At 40.9% G+C, this 16,528-nt stretch overlaps 1 protein-coding gene across 1 annotated transcript in view; it reads left to right on the top strand.

The window, feature by feature from the left end:
• The first annotated feature begins 4,028 nt into the window (after nucleotides 1-4,028).
• The window catches only part of USP6NL (USP6 N-terminal like), a 143,347-nt gene continuing 130,847 nt past the window's right edge, over nucleotides 4,029-16,528 (top strand). Inside the window, exon 1 of the mRNA XM_030836939.3 lies at nucleotides 4,029-4,081. The gene's annotated coding sequence lies outside the window, so the exon portion shown is untranslated. The remainder of the gene's footprint in view (nucleotides 4,082-16,528) is intronic.

The raw sequence follows: 16,528 nt of genomic DNA on the forward strand, positions 1-16,528 counted from the left end.
TTGGAGCACATGGAAAAGTTAGGAAATATTTTGCCCAGAAAATAAATGTATTTTTTAAAATTGAAGTATAGGTGATGTACAATATTATATAGGAAAAATGTACATTTGGATACCTTTGTTCCTTCCTTCATTCTTTCCTCCTTCCCTTCCTTCATTCCTTCTAAAATTATTTAGAGAAAGCTCATTCTGTATCAGACACTGATTTGGACTAAGGGATAAAGTAGGGAAGAAGACAGATCCATTCCCCAGTCTCACGGCATGTCCATTTTTAAGATAGACAGAAAAAACCCAAGTATACCAGTAAAAAAACAAGATGACCCCAGATAGTTATAAGGAACAAACTGTGTACACAGCAACTTGCATACAATTTTATGGGGTTCACAGTCGTGCCATGGACTTTCCTTCCTTGCTGTGCAATCAATAACTTCTCTTTTAAACCAAAGGATAACTTTTCAGTATGAGCATTGTGGGTGTGGTTGTTGATTAGTCGTTGCTTTTTCACTTATACTGGGTACACAGGTGTTGACTGGCCTGAGTTGTTTTCAACAATGAAGCACAATTATACACAGTGTCACTGGAGCTGACTTTCCTAACCAATGGGAGAGCATTGGCTCCTTATGAGATTTCAGAAAGTACTACTGCTGGTGAGCATGACAGTGTGCACTGCAAGGCTTTCCACAGGTTTACTAAAAAAAAAAAAAACTCCCCCCACTAAGGAGCTATCTGCTCTCCCTTATTTTAAAAAAATTAAATGGACCCAATAGCCATGGATTCACACTTCAAATTCTCAATTTACAGGAGACTCTAGGAATGCACCCTTTCATCCATATTCTGATGATAGTGAAGGACGTATGATTTGTTTTGGAGATTTTTTTCCCTCTATGTCCTATGTTCTTCTGTTCGCACCACAAATTGTACTTCTGGCCTTAGTTACTATGGCATCCTGAGGATTTAAACATATACTTTTACCTTTGGCAACATTTTAAGTTTTTTTCATTAGCATAATGCATAACTTTTGCAAAAATGAAATGCAAATATCCATCTATCTTATTCCATCATAATGTGTGAGACATAGTTCTAAACCTTTGTTTTTTGTTTTTGCAGTATGCGGGCCTCTCACTGTTGTGGCCTCTCCCGTTGCAGAGCACAGGCTCCGGACGCACAGGCTCAGCGGCCATAGCTCACGGGCCCAGCCGCTTCGCGGCATGTGGGATCTTCCCGGACCGGGGCACGAACCCGTGTCCCCTGTATCGGCAGGCAGACTCTCAACTACTGCGCCACCAAGGAAGCCCCTAAACCTTTGTTATTTTTGAAGTATTTTAATTGGTAACATAAACTGTTACTCCATACTTTTTTTTTAAAACTTTTTGGTGCTTTATGGATATCAAGCTTTTACACTTTCTTCAGTTAATATCTGAAATTTTATTGGAATGAATATAAAAGTGGAGTGAGCATAATCTAAATATAATTTTTAGGGGGTTGGTAAAGTATGCCCTGTGGGTCAAAGCCACCTATTTCCATGATAAATTTCTAGTGGAATACAGGCACACTTATTCTTTTACATATTGTCTATGGCTGCTCTCATGTTCATTATCTTTCCCCTTTAAGAAAAAGTTTGCCCATCCCTCATTTAGAGGAAAAATGATTCTATCTTTATTTCCTTGCTAATCATTGACATAAATTCTATATATTTATCATATGCCATAGATAAGTGAATTTGCGTGCCTACTACGTGTCAAGCACTATGCTGGGGATATAAAGACAAAACTTTGTGTTTACTGTTTAACAATAGCTCCAAGACGGTTAATAAAAAAAAATTCTGGGAAGCCCCTAAAGGTATACCTAAGAACAAATACAGGTTTTATACTGAGGTGACACAATTCATTGGTGACACTTTGACTTGGGGAAAATGTGGGTTTTTCTGAACCTTAATCATGCTATTATTGTAGTATAAAATTGAGTCAGTGGTGCTCATAATTAGGTCCAAAGTAAAGTTTTCAAAAAATTACCCATAAAATTTATGGAAAAACATATCTGAAATTTCCACTTCGTTTTGCCAAATAAGCCTGGGGCTGAGGTTGTTCATCCAAAATCCCATTAACTCATTAACTAGTAACTCCGGGTTCTTGTTTATGATGTTTGCGAGGATGTCCCTTGAAGAACATCTCTTGCGTGTCTCTGTGGTCCCCAAGGCCTCCTGAAATGATGAGAGCACAGCCACAAATATGGTGATTTAATTCAATAAATGTTTATTGAGGGCCTACCATATGCAAAGCAATCTGCTGGTCCAGTGGGGGCTAAAAGGCTGTATGAGAGGGGGTTCCTGCCTTTCAGAAATTCAAAATTTCCCAAGCTGGGGGATGGCTAATCAGAGCATTCCATAACCTTTGGAGAAGTGTCTTGAGTGTTGAAAAAGTTACCGATGTCCTGCTGTCCCGCCAGCTCCTGATCTGTTTTTACCCCAGTTCATTTCATATATCAAGCTATTTATGGCTTTGTTTTGTTTGCTTTTTGTTTTTGCCTGCACCGTGCGGGATGCGGGATCTTATCAATAGTTTCCTGACCAGGGATCGAACTCGTGCTCCCTGCAGTGAAAGCGTGGAGTCTTAACCACTGGACCGCCATGGAAGTCCCACTATTTTTGGATCAGGCTCATTAAACACTGGTCTTCACAAATCTGGCTTAAATGTATGTAGGAAGACCCAAAGGGAAGTATATACATTGTATTTTCTTAAAGAGTGTACAAAGGAGATCACAACATTTGTGAGCTAGAAGGAGAAGCCTTAGAGACCATTTGAGACCTAAGCTCATGCAAGGTTCTCAAGGTTGCATCCTTTGGAAGAGGCCGTGACCCCGCCTCCTTCCTCCCCTCCTCTCCCATAGTGCACACAGCTCCCAGTTTCTTGGTGTCAGTTTTCAGCAGCTGGAAAAGAGAGATAATAGCCACCATGCAGAGTTGCCAGCTTTAGTAATTCTAGTTCCTGGAATCAAGGACAGGAAGCCTTTTAGTTATTTGCACACCCTAACTTTGCTAGCTTCTAGTGAATAAATCATTTAACGGCCAGCTAATTACAGTATTGGAAAGTTTACATCATTCATCTTTTTATGGAACCTCTTGATGGACGATTCTGGAGATTAAAACTCTTGACAATTTCCATGATCTAAAAAAGGAAAGCTGACCTAGAGAAATATGGGACAAAAGATCAGCATTTCAGAAGTCTCAAGCAGCAATGGGATCTTACACAGTAGCCTATTTAAAGTGGTGCTGATTTGAACACTTAGATTAAGTTCCTGGAAAAAGACAGAAATGTGACTTTTGTCAGAAGCAGTGCCATTTTATTGAATGAATGATAATTTTGCACTTTCTAAGTACCATGCACTTGCTTCCAGGTAACAACCCTATGAGGCAGGTACTATTGTTATGCCACTTTACAGATGAAGAAACTGAAGAAAGTGAGGCATAGGGAAAAAGTGTCCAAGGTCCTGACAGCTGGTCAGTAGTTGAGCCAGGAACGAAACACGTCCATCCCTCGACCTGCCACTTGACACCAGCTGAAGCCGGTCGTTTTCGTGCAATGCCTCGAAGCCCCGCTCCAGGTCCTGGCTCTCCAGTGCCGCCCGGGCCCTCCCTCCCACCCTCTGGGTTCCAGGCGCCGCTTCTGGCCGCGCATCCGGGAGAACGGCGCCCGCACCCGGCAGCCCTGGCAGCGCGCCCCCGCGGCCGGCGGGAACGCGGGAGCTGCGCGCACGTGCCGCCGGGAAGAGGCCGACCGGGCCGCCCCAAGATGGCGGCGGCCGCGGCCGCAGCGGCGTCGGTTGGCAGCGGCCCGTGAGGCGGGCGGGGCCGGTGGCGCGGAGGCGGGGTCCCGGGCGAGCCGCCCTGGGAGGCGGGGGCCGTTTCCATAGCGGCGGCAGGAGGTGTCGCGCCGGGCAACTTCCTGGTTCCAGGGCTCGGCTTCGCCGGGATCCTCTTGGAAGGGAAACAATGGGGCGGACGGCACTGCGGTAGCCGCCGCCGCGCCGGGACCTCCTGGGCCCCCGGGACTCCCCCCGCTGCCTCTGCCGACGGGACCGTCCGGAGGTAAGTTCATTTTCTCCTCTCCCCCCGCCAGAGGCCGGCGGCGGTGGGGCTCGGCGCGTTTCCTCCAGGCAGGGACTCGGAGTTGGCCCCGGGGAGCCGGACGCCGCCATTCCCGGCCCCGGGGGAGGTGGACGGAGCAGCGCTCCCCGTCCCCGCCCTCCAGGGGGACTGGCTCCGGAAACGAGTGCGGCCTGGAACCCCCTGGAACCTGGACGGCAGGGTGCCGCGGATGTGATTGGCAGATTGGCGGGCGCGATTGGCAGGTTGGCGGGCGCGGGGTAGGGGGCGCAGGGGGGCGTGCGGGGAGGGTTTGGCGGGGCCGGCGCGGGAGGGGACCTGCCGACCGGCGAAGGGGGTCTCTGGAAGGGTCGGAGGTCGGCCAGGTCCGCGGGGAGGGGAGACCCACAGCCTCTCCCTCCCCGCGAGCAAGTTTCGGTCCCCGGGAGACGTGTCTCCCTTGCAAGTTTCAGTTGCGTCCTCCAGAGTCCAAGTGGGCAGGACTGAGGCAAACTTCGTTCTTTTAAATTATTGCCTTCCTGCCGCGGGACTTCGTTTCGACTAGGCAAGGGGAGGATGGGGTGAATGAGGGCTTTGGAGAAGCTGGAAATCTCTGCGCCTTTGCAGAGTTTGCAGAATAGTTTGGAGCTCACAGCCGGGTGTTGGTGCGGCAGTTGTGATGCGGCAGAATGGTTACTCGCAGGTATTTTAATGCCAAGAAATGTGAAGAGTCTATGAATCCACGGGTGGACATTTCTAGAAATTGAAGATTAAAGTCTGCCCGCCCCCCCCCCTTCATTTTAATCCACGGATGCTTTTTAGTCAGTAGATTTCAACCTGAGTTAAATGAGTCCCTTACGGGACTGGGAAAGAGTTTTGAATTGGGGCAATACCCAGTCATTGGAAATAAGGTGACACATAGAAAAAAAGTGGGGACATGGTCTTAAATATTTTGTTTGTTGGAAGAAAGTGATTTCAAGCCTGTATTAATTCATTTATAAATAGAAGTAAGTCTTTGGGATAGATATTTGATGTTTCGTAGCACAGAGAAGTTGGACAAAACTTTAGATATCACCCTGGCCAACTCCCTCACATGTTGAATCTATGAGAAGTTCTGTTACAGGGAAGTCAGGGTACTTTTTTCTTTTGTGCAGTCATCTTAACAAGAATCAAATTAGCCAGCATCAATGGACAGTGGTTTATTTGCTTTTATTTCTCACTCTGTCAGACCCGAAAATTATTTCTGAGCTTGCTGTTTTTTTTATAGTAAAGTCTGTAAACATAGTCTAATTTATTACTTAAAGTGGATGTTGTTGACCTATGTTATATTCCACATAGGTAACTGAAATATGTCGAAATATGAGAAAAAAGTTACACTAATAAAGGTATAAATTAATTTAAAAAGGAAAACCAGAGCCTTAATTCCAAGTACAGGTATTCTGAGTTAACAGAAATTCCTTTGCTGATTACCTATTTAAAGAATCACTGAGGTGTCACAAGGGCATTCAAAGAAGCATCATTTCCCAAACATTAAGAACTTGGGCCCTGAGTCTTGCTGTTGGTGCCTACTTACTGTTTTTAGCTAGTCTGTCTGACTCTCTGGCATCCTTGTTTCTGGTGAGAATAGCTCATTACCAGTTGTAACATTGTTTTGACATGAAATAGCTCCTCTGGAGGACAGCTGCCATTGGTTAAACAAGCCAGTAAGTAGAAGTGTCGGCTTTGGCACCATCTGTTTTTTTTAACCATCTTTATTGGAGTATAATTGCTTTACAGTGGTGTGTTAGTTTCTACTGTATAAAAAAGTGAATCAACTATACATATATCCCCATATCTTGGCACCATCTGTTAATTGGCTGGTCATCCTTGGGAACCAAGACAACTTCCTGGCATGGCAGATCCAAGTTGGACTTCCAGTGCCAGGCAGAGGTTGTGTGTCAGGCTTTGCCTTCATGTTGCATCTCTCTCAGGTTACTGTTACCTTTTGTAGCTAGTGAAGATGGGTGAAAAAGAGGCCAGTAAATTTAAGCTAGTGGCAAGTTGTAATGAAACAAAATTACTTTGATTTGTAAATGCTAGGAATGTTAAGGCAGTTTGAAGCTGGCAAAAAAACTTAGCCACAATACCAAAACTTTAGGAATTGCTGCTTCAGTTAGAAAGTGGCAAGTGATTACATTTTCTGGTTTATGTTTGCAATTTCACTTCAACCATCCTTGTTTCGCTTTAGCACAATGGTATTGTTACACCAACAATACTCAGACCATTTATTACCAGAAAGGTATAGTTTGTCCCTTCAGTGTGATTTTTGAAAGGCATATTGCATTGTTAGATATGACTTCCTTATATTTAGTGTCTCGTTTTTTTTCCTTTAGAAAGTGTCTCAATTTTTACAGTGGAAGTCAATACAAAAATAATATACATTTGAAAGAAATCTGACTTCTAGCACACTTCCTTATAGTACATGGGCATTAGAGCACGGGAATTAGAGTCACAAACTTGGAGTCTCAGCTGGTCTCTGCCATTTCCAGGTTATGGTATTTCATGCAGATAACTTAATTTTTTAAAGCTTGTTTCTTTGTAAAATCCAGGGGGGGATCATAAATTCACACTTGTTTGTTTATTCAACAAATATTTCTTGAGTGCCTTATTGTACCCATGACCTTGTGTTAGGCACCTTGTTTTCAACAACAGGAGGGATCAGTCCTTTGAAGTAAAGTACAGGGAGCTATAAAACCTGTCACCAGGGAACCTAACTTGATTGGGAGTGGCAGGGCAAGCTGTCCTGAGGAAGTGGTTGGTAAGACCTGAAGGATGAGGAGAAGATGGCAGGTGGAAAGGGCAAGTGGGAGGGTGGGACACTGAGTATGAGAGAGAGCGCGTACACGGTCCCTGAAGAGAATGCTTGTGTGTTAGTTCCCTCTGTGGCACATATGCCACCACTGTTAGTTGTGGAGGGAAGGTAGGCTCTTGGCCCCGTGCTCGCATCATCTAAACCAGGTGAGAACAGAGGCGGCTCAGCCTTTGTAGAAAGGGAGTTAGTCTAGATGACTCTCACCTCGCTAGACTGGAGATGAGTCTGCACACTTTGTGTCTACTTTTATAACTGACACCGGTTACTTGATAGTTCTTATATCTGTTAAGTGGTAAATAAAAGGTTCTTTGATTTCTTTAGCGAGATGCTGTATAATATGAGTGTAGTGTTTTGATTTAATTTTGATAGTATTTTCCCTTGGAAGAGCTTAGACCCCCCTTATTTAAAATATCTCCTCCTCACAAAATGCAAGTAGCAATCCACTGTAAAATTAAAAAAAAAATTAGTAAGTGGCAGGTAATTTCATTTGCTTATAGGACGCTAAAGAGTGACTCTGGAGTTTTATAGCTTGTTTGGTTAAGTATCTTTGGCTCTAAAGAGATTATTTAGCTATTCTCTGATAGAGGTATATGTTGCACCTGTGTCTTGCTGACATTGATACTAGTGTAGAAAAAGTTTTAATTTTGTCCTGGGATTTCCTTTCACTGAATTAACAAGTGAATTAAAAAATATTAGAGCAATGTTTTTCATGAAATAAGTGAAAGAATATCATTTTAAGCTTCTTAATACATTAATTTTGTTTAGTACTATTATATAGATCAGTAATGGCAAATTAGTATTTTACTGCGGAATTAATGCAGCATTTATAAGCCAGTTGGTTCTCTGGATTTTTTGTTCCTGTTTCTTTTTGTTTGGCTTTTGGATATTTTAATGCTTGTTAGCGTATCTGCAGTTACATAAGAAAAGATAAGGTGAAATAAGACTTTGAAAAGTCAGTGACAATGGAAAAAAATGGAATAGATGTGGAGGTTAAAATTTACAAAGTTTAGGTATGTGAGTGGGGGCTAGATATTTCTGTGTATTTTGCTGATGGCTCTTATAAAAATGAATTGGCAGATAACTTGATATTAATGGTTAAAAATTAAGCATCTCGGGCTTCCCTGGTGGCGCAGTGGTTGAGAGTCCACCTGCCGATGCAGGGGACACGGGTTCATGCCCCGGTCCGGGAAGATCCCACATGCCACGGAGCAGCTGTGCCCGTGAGCCATGGCCGCTGAGTCTGCGCATCCAGAGCCTGTGCTCCGTAACGGGAGAGGCCACAGCAGTGAGAGGCCCGCGTACCGCAAAAAAAAAAAAAAAAAAAAAAAAAAAAAAATTAAGCATCTCACCTGTTCCATGTTCCGTTTCTCTTTCTAGGTTTGTTTTGGATTGATTTTAAAAAATAATTATTCCATTTCCTCCTTTTTTATTAGCTTGGGATTATATATGCTTTTACTCTTTAGTATTTGCCTAAGAAACTCTAATCTTTTCTCTACTTATCAAAGTGTAGCATTAATTGAGACTTTCACCCTTTTTCCAGATAATGTTAAGGCCTTTAAAAACATGTAAGTCAATTTCTTTCCTATTTTTTAAACCTATTTCATTGTTATCATGTTTTTAAATGCATATATGTATTATACCCCAAAGACCTATTTCTGTTGTTTTGTACCATTATTATTCAGTTAGACTTAACTGTCTTTCTTTTCCTTTATTCCTTCTTGTGATACTGACCTTCCTTCTGAAACAATTTTCCATCTGCCTACAGAATACCCTTTAGTATTTTCTTTAGAGTGGATTTAGTGTTGAAAAATTTTCAGTCTCTTAGTTTGTCTAAGAATGTTTTTATTTCACCTACATTCTTGAAAGATACATTTTGCTAGGTATAGAATTATAGATTGGAGATACATACATACATATATTTGTATATTAGTTCTTTGAAGAAGAGATTATTCTATAATCCTTATTTCTATTGAGAAGCAGCTGCAGTTTATCACTTTGTTGGTAATTTGTTTCTTTCTCAGGCTATTTTTAAGATTTTCTTTTTGTCTTTCAGATTTTATTTAAGATGATGTCCTCTCCCTCCCCTGCCCCTCACCACCCCCCCCCTTCCTTTTCTTGCTTGGGCGTATATGTGTTAATGCTGTTACCTGATGTCTTTCATCAGTCTTGTGTAGTTTTCAGCTGTCATCTCTTAAAATATTGCTTCTCCCCATTTCTCATGCTTAATCTTTCTGGGACTTCGGTTCCAGTGTTAGGTCTCACTGACTCCACTGTGTATTTCACCTGTCTTCTAGGTTTTCTATTTTTTTCTTTTTTTCTGGACATTTTCTTCTGGCCTATCTTCCGGTTTACTAAGTTAGTCTTCATCTCTGTCTAATTTGGTCTTAAATGTGTTCATTCTCTGGGTTCTTAATTTTGGTTATTGTGTTTTTCATTCTAGAATATCAGTTTGGTTCTTTTTAAAATCTGCTATGCCGCTTTTATAGTTACTAATTCCCTATCAAAATGTTCAAGCTTTGCATATATCTCTGTGGACAGAGTAAGCATGTAACTCTGTCCCAGAGTCCTGCAGGTTTTTTCTGTCGTCTGGTATTTCTCAAGGAGTCTCATCTCCTTGTATGGCTGCTCATCTTTGATTGTGTACTGTTCATTGTATTTGAAAAATTATTTCTAGAAGTAATTATAGATTTAGATAAGGATTTTTCTGTTGCTTTTGCCAGGCACTTAGGATCACCTTGATCCAAATTGAGATTTTTTTTTAGCGTCTGTGCAAAGCCTGGTTTAGTTTACCTTTGTGTTACTCTTTCTTCTGGAATTCAGCTTTTTGAAGTCTTATTCCAAAGCACGGGATGGCTCCCTTGGTGGCTCTTGTACTCTGACATGTTGTCTTCCTAGGTTGCAAGGCTGCCTAAGTGCATTTTAGCCTCTCAGGCACCTCCCTTGATTGGGCAAACACTTGCGGAAGGAAAGAAGCCCCAGGGTACCATGGTCCCCATTTTGGATTCCTCTTCTTAGACTGTGGCTGGTAATTCCTCATTATCTTGTTAGCTCTTTGATCGCCCCACCTCTCCCCACCTTTTAAAAATTAAGGTGTAATATACATATAATAATATGCACTAATCTTAAATGTATATACCCTGAAGAATTTTTATAAATGTAATTAAGTATATAATCACACCCAGTTTAATGTATAGAATATTTTTGCCACCGCAGTAGGCTCTGTCACACTCCTTCCCAATCCATGCCACCTTCCTCCCTTACCTCAAGTAACAATTACTCAGTTTTCTCTCACCATAGAAGTTTTCTAGTTTTTCGTCAAAATGGTATCATACAATATGTACTCTCTTGTCTGGCTTGTTTCATTCAACATTGTATTTTATCAGTGAGATTCAGGTATGTTGTTGCAAGTGGCAGTAGTGTTTCTTTTTTATTGCTCTGCACTTTTTCTAGTTTACTGTGGCCTCAAAAAAAATTGCTTCAAAACTCAGTGACTTAAACAATGACAACATTTATGTTTGTCACAAAACTGCAGTTTGGGCAACGCTTGTCTCTGCTTCATTTAGTTTCAAGTAGGGCAGCTCGAAGGCTGGGCCTAACGTTATTTGAACGTTTGCTCCCACAGCTGGTGGTTGATGATAGAGCATCTTAGGTGGCCTGAGTTTGTCACTGGGTGGTGGCCGGTTGCCAGGGCGGTCGTCCTGCACAGGCAGCCCAGGGAGGGGGGGATGTGGAGAGCCAGATGGACGCTAGATCACCTGTTAGGAACCGACCCAGGTTTAGAGAGAGCAGAAACCTGTTGATGAGAGATGCAAGGTTCTGGAACAACATGTGAGTTGAGAAATATTACAGTGACTGTTATTGGAAAATACTGTCTGTCATAGTAGTAACCTAACATGCGAATGTATCACAATTTATTTCTCCATTCTACTTTTAATAGGCATTTGCATTATTTCCAGTTTTGGGCTGTTATAATAAAGCTGCTATGAACATTCTTATATATATATTTTGTTGGACATATGGACTCCTTTCTTTTGGAAGTATCCCTAGAAATGGAATTGTTGAGTAATAGGTAGATAAATATTTAGCTCTTGGAGTTACTACCAGTTTTTCAAAGTTGTTGTACCAATTTTTACCCTCTAATATTTTTAATAATTAAAAAATATACTTTATATATACATTTATATATATATATATTTTGGTCTAGGTTTTTGTCTTTAAGGTTGGTGTGTAATATGTGGTTTAGTTTTGTCGGAAATGCAGGTCCCTTATTTTGTCTTTTATGTAACTTTCATGTGGTTGTGTTTTACTTTCCCAGCTGATGATTAGTTATTGGAAAATAGAGGCTAAGTAGGATAATGTGGTTGTGAAGTAATAGACTCATTTTGAAAGCAGCATTTTAGAATATGTATTCAAATTAGTTACCATTAGTAGACTACATTAGTTGCTGAAGAGAAATTTCTTTTTAGAAATTGCTTTTTAGAGATATGAAACCCTATTCATCATCAATTTATATCACATTTTATTATCAGTTTGAATTCTAAGCTCCTTCACCAGACTTGCTTGGGAAATATTTTTCTTTTCTTTTCTTTTTTTTTTTTTTTTTTTTAAGAAATATGCCCTTCCAGACATTTCACTATTTAAAAATAATTAATTTATTTGTTTTAATTTTTGGCTGCGTTGGGTCTTCGTTGCTGCGCGCGGGGGCTACTTTTCATTGCGGTGTGCGGGATACTCATTGCAGTGGCATCTCTTGTTGCAGGGCACAGGCTCTAGGCGCGCTGGCTTCAGCAGTTGTGGATCGCGGGCTCCAGAGCACAGGTTCGGTAGTTGTGGTGCACAGGCTTAGTTGCTCCACGGCATGTGGGATCTTCCCGGACCAGGGCTTGAACCCATGTCCCCTGCATTGGCAGGCAGACTCTTAACCACTGCGCCACCAGGGAAGCCCAATATTTTTCTTTTACAAAAACGTTTTCCTACAAAGTTGATGATCTGCCATCACTGAGGATTGCCAAAAGAATATCATCTGGATTCTCCCTTTGAATTTAGGATTACCTTTGATTACTTCACTGTTAGTAGTCATCTTGACTTTCTTCCAAGTGCCCTTTGAATCTGCCATCCCCCCCGCTTTTTAAAACATAACCAACATTTTAGACCAGTTTTTTCCAGCTCATACTTGGTTTATTGCAATAATTTATTAATTGAGTCTACTTATAATGCTGAGGAAGTTAGAACCTTTCTTAGTTATCCATTGATCTAAAATTAGTTTTTAGGTCACAAACCTTACAGTGCTAGAAAGAGAACTTAAAAATTATGTTTCAATTCCTTTATTTTATAATAAGACCAAATATGGATCCATGCTCATGCATGTGTCAAATATATGAGATATTTAGTTTATGAAAGCATTTTTTTTTGTCATGCATAATCCCTTGACAGTCTTGAGTGGTAGCCAGGTTGAAAAAGCTAACTTCTCATTTTGTGGATAAAGGAACCAAGGCTCAGAGAAGTGAAGTGACTTGATCTGCATTCCTAGAGCTGGTTAATGGCAGAGCTGGACCACTTTCATCTTGGACTTGCTGTATGTTGAGTGATTTTCTTACATTCTGCCATCAGCTTGCTGAATTCCAATTTTATTGACATCTTACATGAATTTTCCTCTTTTTACCTGTATACATTTACATTTTTTTGCCCATACATTTACTCATTTTAACTCAGTATAGGGCCTTTGCATGAGCTGAAGCCCTTGACTCCCATCTTCTTTAGGACTTTTGTCCTGACTATGTTCTGTTAACGGCAGGGTGGCTGGGATCAGGTTTGTCTCGATTGCTGTATCTCAAGCCCTTTGAGAAGTTTTTACATGTTGTAGAGCTGAATTAGTATTTATTGAATGGATGGATGGATACATTCTTGTGTTTAGAATCCAACTAGATGTAAATTCCTTAAAGTTGGGCCTGGAATCCTGTCTACTTTTTAGTCCTCATAGTGTCTGCAGCAGTGCTTATATTATACTTAGCTGTATGTAATTTTTAATTGACTTTTTAAATGAAGCCAGGCCCCTGAAAATCAGAGATACTGTACCCTTCATTCTAGCTTTTATCTGTAGACCTCAGGCATTATGCTTAGTTCTGGTAGGATGTATCAAGTACGTTAGGCAAATGTGACATGTAAGCAAATTATAAGCTGCTTTTGAAAGGCCCTGCGTCTCTGTAGCTGAGATAGGAAAGGAAGCCTTGGGAAGGACATTTGTTTTCCTGAATACCTAGAAGTTGACGCGTTGACCAGTGTAAAGCTACTAGAATTCGATAAGTCCTTCTGGAAACCTAACTTAAATTCTACCTGTAGAGGGGGAAATCAGACCTGGTTCTTATCTGATGCTTCATTAACGTACACGTGTAAACAAGCCTAGGAAACCGAAGGATTTCTCATTTTGCCCATCTCCTTCTCTGATCTTATTAGCAGGAAGTACTTTGTTGATTGAGTGAGTGGGGTAAATAAACCTTCTACTCTAGCTGTGATAGAAGATTTGCTTTACTTCTCTTGAGCAGGGAAAATACTGAAAGCCATGGGAATTCAGCATTGTGTTTCAGGGGGTGTAAACTGCAGAAAGAGCATTCTTTATAGAAAGCTCAAGAATTGTGAAAGTACAGTGGTGAGACCATCCATGTCAATGAATAATGACTTTAAATATTAACTAAAGTTTTCTTTATCTGGCATGAGAAGACAGTACCCTGGAATCTGCCCTGACATATTTATTTGAACTAATGAACTGTACATCTGAATTAAGAAGGGAAGGTACTAGAATTGCTAGGGTGTGAGTTCCACGAGGTTGGGGTATTTGTTTTGTTCGTGGCTGTGTATGCAGAGCCTAGAACGCTGTCTGGCTCATAATAGCTGCTCAGTAAATATTTATTGAATGAATAGTAAATTTTTATATTATCTGTTCATTTTAAATTTAAAAATTGAACATTAATCACTTTAAGTATTGGTTTATAAGCCTTTGGGGAAATACATTTAAGTTGGTTGAGGCATCATTTCTGATACTTCTTGCTGATTGTGAGAAAGTGGCACAAAGCACATTGGAGAGCATTCATTCACTCACTGTCATTAAATTTCTTTGCGATGTTTTTTAAATGGATGCATGAGACTCCATTACATATAAATTAACAATTCATTTAGTCAGTCCCTTATTATTGCACATTTAAGTTGTTTATACTTTTTTTTTTCTGTTACAAATAATGCTTCAATTAAGACAATTTTCTTAAGCTTTTTCTTGGGATGGTAGTTCAATGCATGGCAATTCAGCAAAACAGGACCTAGGAATTTCTACTAGAAAATGAACTTGTATTATACAGCTGTGAAGGTGAGATCAGAATCTTCAGTGATCAGATAGCTAAGAGCAGATGCACAAATGACACAGCTCTTTGGGAAGGCTAGCTGCTTCTACGTTTGATTAATGTATAATCATCAGTTTTTTCATGTAAATTCCCTCTTGCATTTTATAGTGGACCTGGCTATCACTTGTATTTGTCTCTTTCTCTTAAAGAATAAGTGAGTCAGGGCTTCCCTGGTGGCACAGTGTTAAGAATCCGCCTGCCAAGGCAGGGGACACGGGTTTGAGCCCTGGTCCGGGAAGTTCCCACATGCCGCGGAGCAACTAAGCCCGTGTGCCGTAACTACTGAGCCTGCGCTCTAGAGCCTGCGAGCCACAACTACTGAAGCCCACGTGCCACAACTACTGAAGCCCACGCACCTAGAGCCCGTGCTCCACAACAAGAGAAGCCACTGCAATGAGAAGCCCACACACCGCAACGAAGAGTAGCGCCCACTCACCACAACTAGAGAAAGGCCATGCGCAGCAATGAAGACCCAACGCAGCCAAAAATAAATAAAATAAAAAATTAATTAATTAATTAAAAAAAAAGAATGTGAGTCACTACAACTCTTTCCGTCTCTTTATTATGACTTAAAGATTATAAATGCATTTAACTCTTTTATACATGTGATTACTTAACATATGTTGTCAGTTTTATTTATAATCATTTCATTTCTGAATTTTGTTGGAAAAGTTTTGCTTTTTCATAATAAAATATATATTCATACAAAGGACTATATGTAATGTTATGTAAGGTCTAATAGAATGATATTTGTACTGTCCCCTCCCTCAGGTTAAGTGGTAGAATGCTAGCACTACCGTCTTGGCTCACACCTCCCTACAACTCCTCCTCTATCTTACTCCTGTCCCCAGAAACTCTGGGATCCAGCATTCTCTTGCTTTTCTTCTTCTTTTTTTTTTTGGCGGTACATGGGCCTCACTACTGTGGCCTCTCCCGTTGCGGAGCACAGGCTCCGGATGCGTAGGCTCAGCGGCCATGGCTCACGAGACCAGCCGCTCTGCAGCATGTGGGATCTTGCCGGACCGGGGCACGAACCCGTGTGCCCTGCATCGGCAGGCAGACTCTCAACCACTGCGCCACCAGGGAAGCCCCACCCTCTTTTTTAAAAAAAATCGTGAATTATATACTTATATCTGTTGTATCTTGCTTATTATCCTTAGTTTTACAATTTGAACTTGTTTTTATGGTAACTTTATCTGTGGAAATTCTTACGAGACCTGGGTTAAGAGTGCTTTCTCCCAGAGAAGAATTGCAATTGAGGACACTGTCAACCCAGGGCCACTTAATTTCTAGGCTTGAGATTTTCACAATGTACAAGTAGTATGGATTTGAACTTGATACCCGTGTGAAGGTTGGTTTTGGTTGCAAACTTCCAGGGAATAGTCCCCTTCTCCTCCCAAAACACCAATAAGCCTAGACGCAGGGGAGAATTTTTCTCTAGTCTCTGTTTGCAGTAGATTGTTTTTTCATAGTTTATTCTTTTTTATTGAAGATTTAGCTCTTCAGGGACCAGGCTTTAAGTGCTTATCTTTAGTCTGACTTCCCATATTGTGTAGTATGAAGCTTTTGCTTTGTCCCATGCATGACTGTTAACACTGAAAGCTCTTCAGCATTATCCAATAGAATTTTCCATGATAATGGAAATATTATATATCTGTGCTAATATGATAGCCAGTAGTCACCTTTGAAATGTGGCTAGTGTGACAAAGGAACTGAATTTTAAATTTTAGATGCTTTAAATTAATTTAAAATTAAAAAGCTACATGTGGCTAGTGGCTCAGTATTAGACAGTATAGCTTGGTTATAGGGGATTGTCAGTGCCTCTAGAGCAGTTGCTGGCATCATTGCCCACCTTCCACTCTCTATTTGTGCTCCTGTTTACTTTTTTGGTCTCTGAGGACATCCCTTAGTTGCTTGTGAGCTTTGCTATGCATTCAAAAGGATAATTCTTATATTTTTATCAAGCATTTTTAGGTGTCATGTAGCAAAAGGGTTCTCAAGCCGTTTGGACACAAGAATTGCAGAAAGGGAAGTCTCTTACAGCTTTATTTTATTAGTTAGTGAAGTACTTATCTTTTTTTTTTTTTTTAAAGAAGATGTTGGGGGTAGGAGTTAATTTATTTATTTATTTTTGCTGTGTTGGGTCTTCATTGCTGTGCGAGGGCTTTCTCTAGTTGGGGCAAGCAGGGACCACTCTTCATCGCGGTG

Source organism: Globicephala melas, chromosome 2, assembly GCF_963455315.2.
Source record: "Globicephala melas chromosome 2, mGloMel1.2, whole genome shotgun sequence".
In the NCBI taxonomy this organism is placed as follows: domain Eukaryota; kingdom Metazoa; phylum Chordata; class Mammalia; order Artiodactyla; family Delphinidae; genus Globicephala; species Globicephala melas.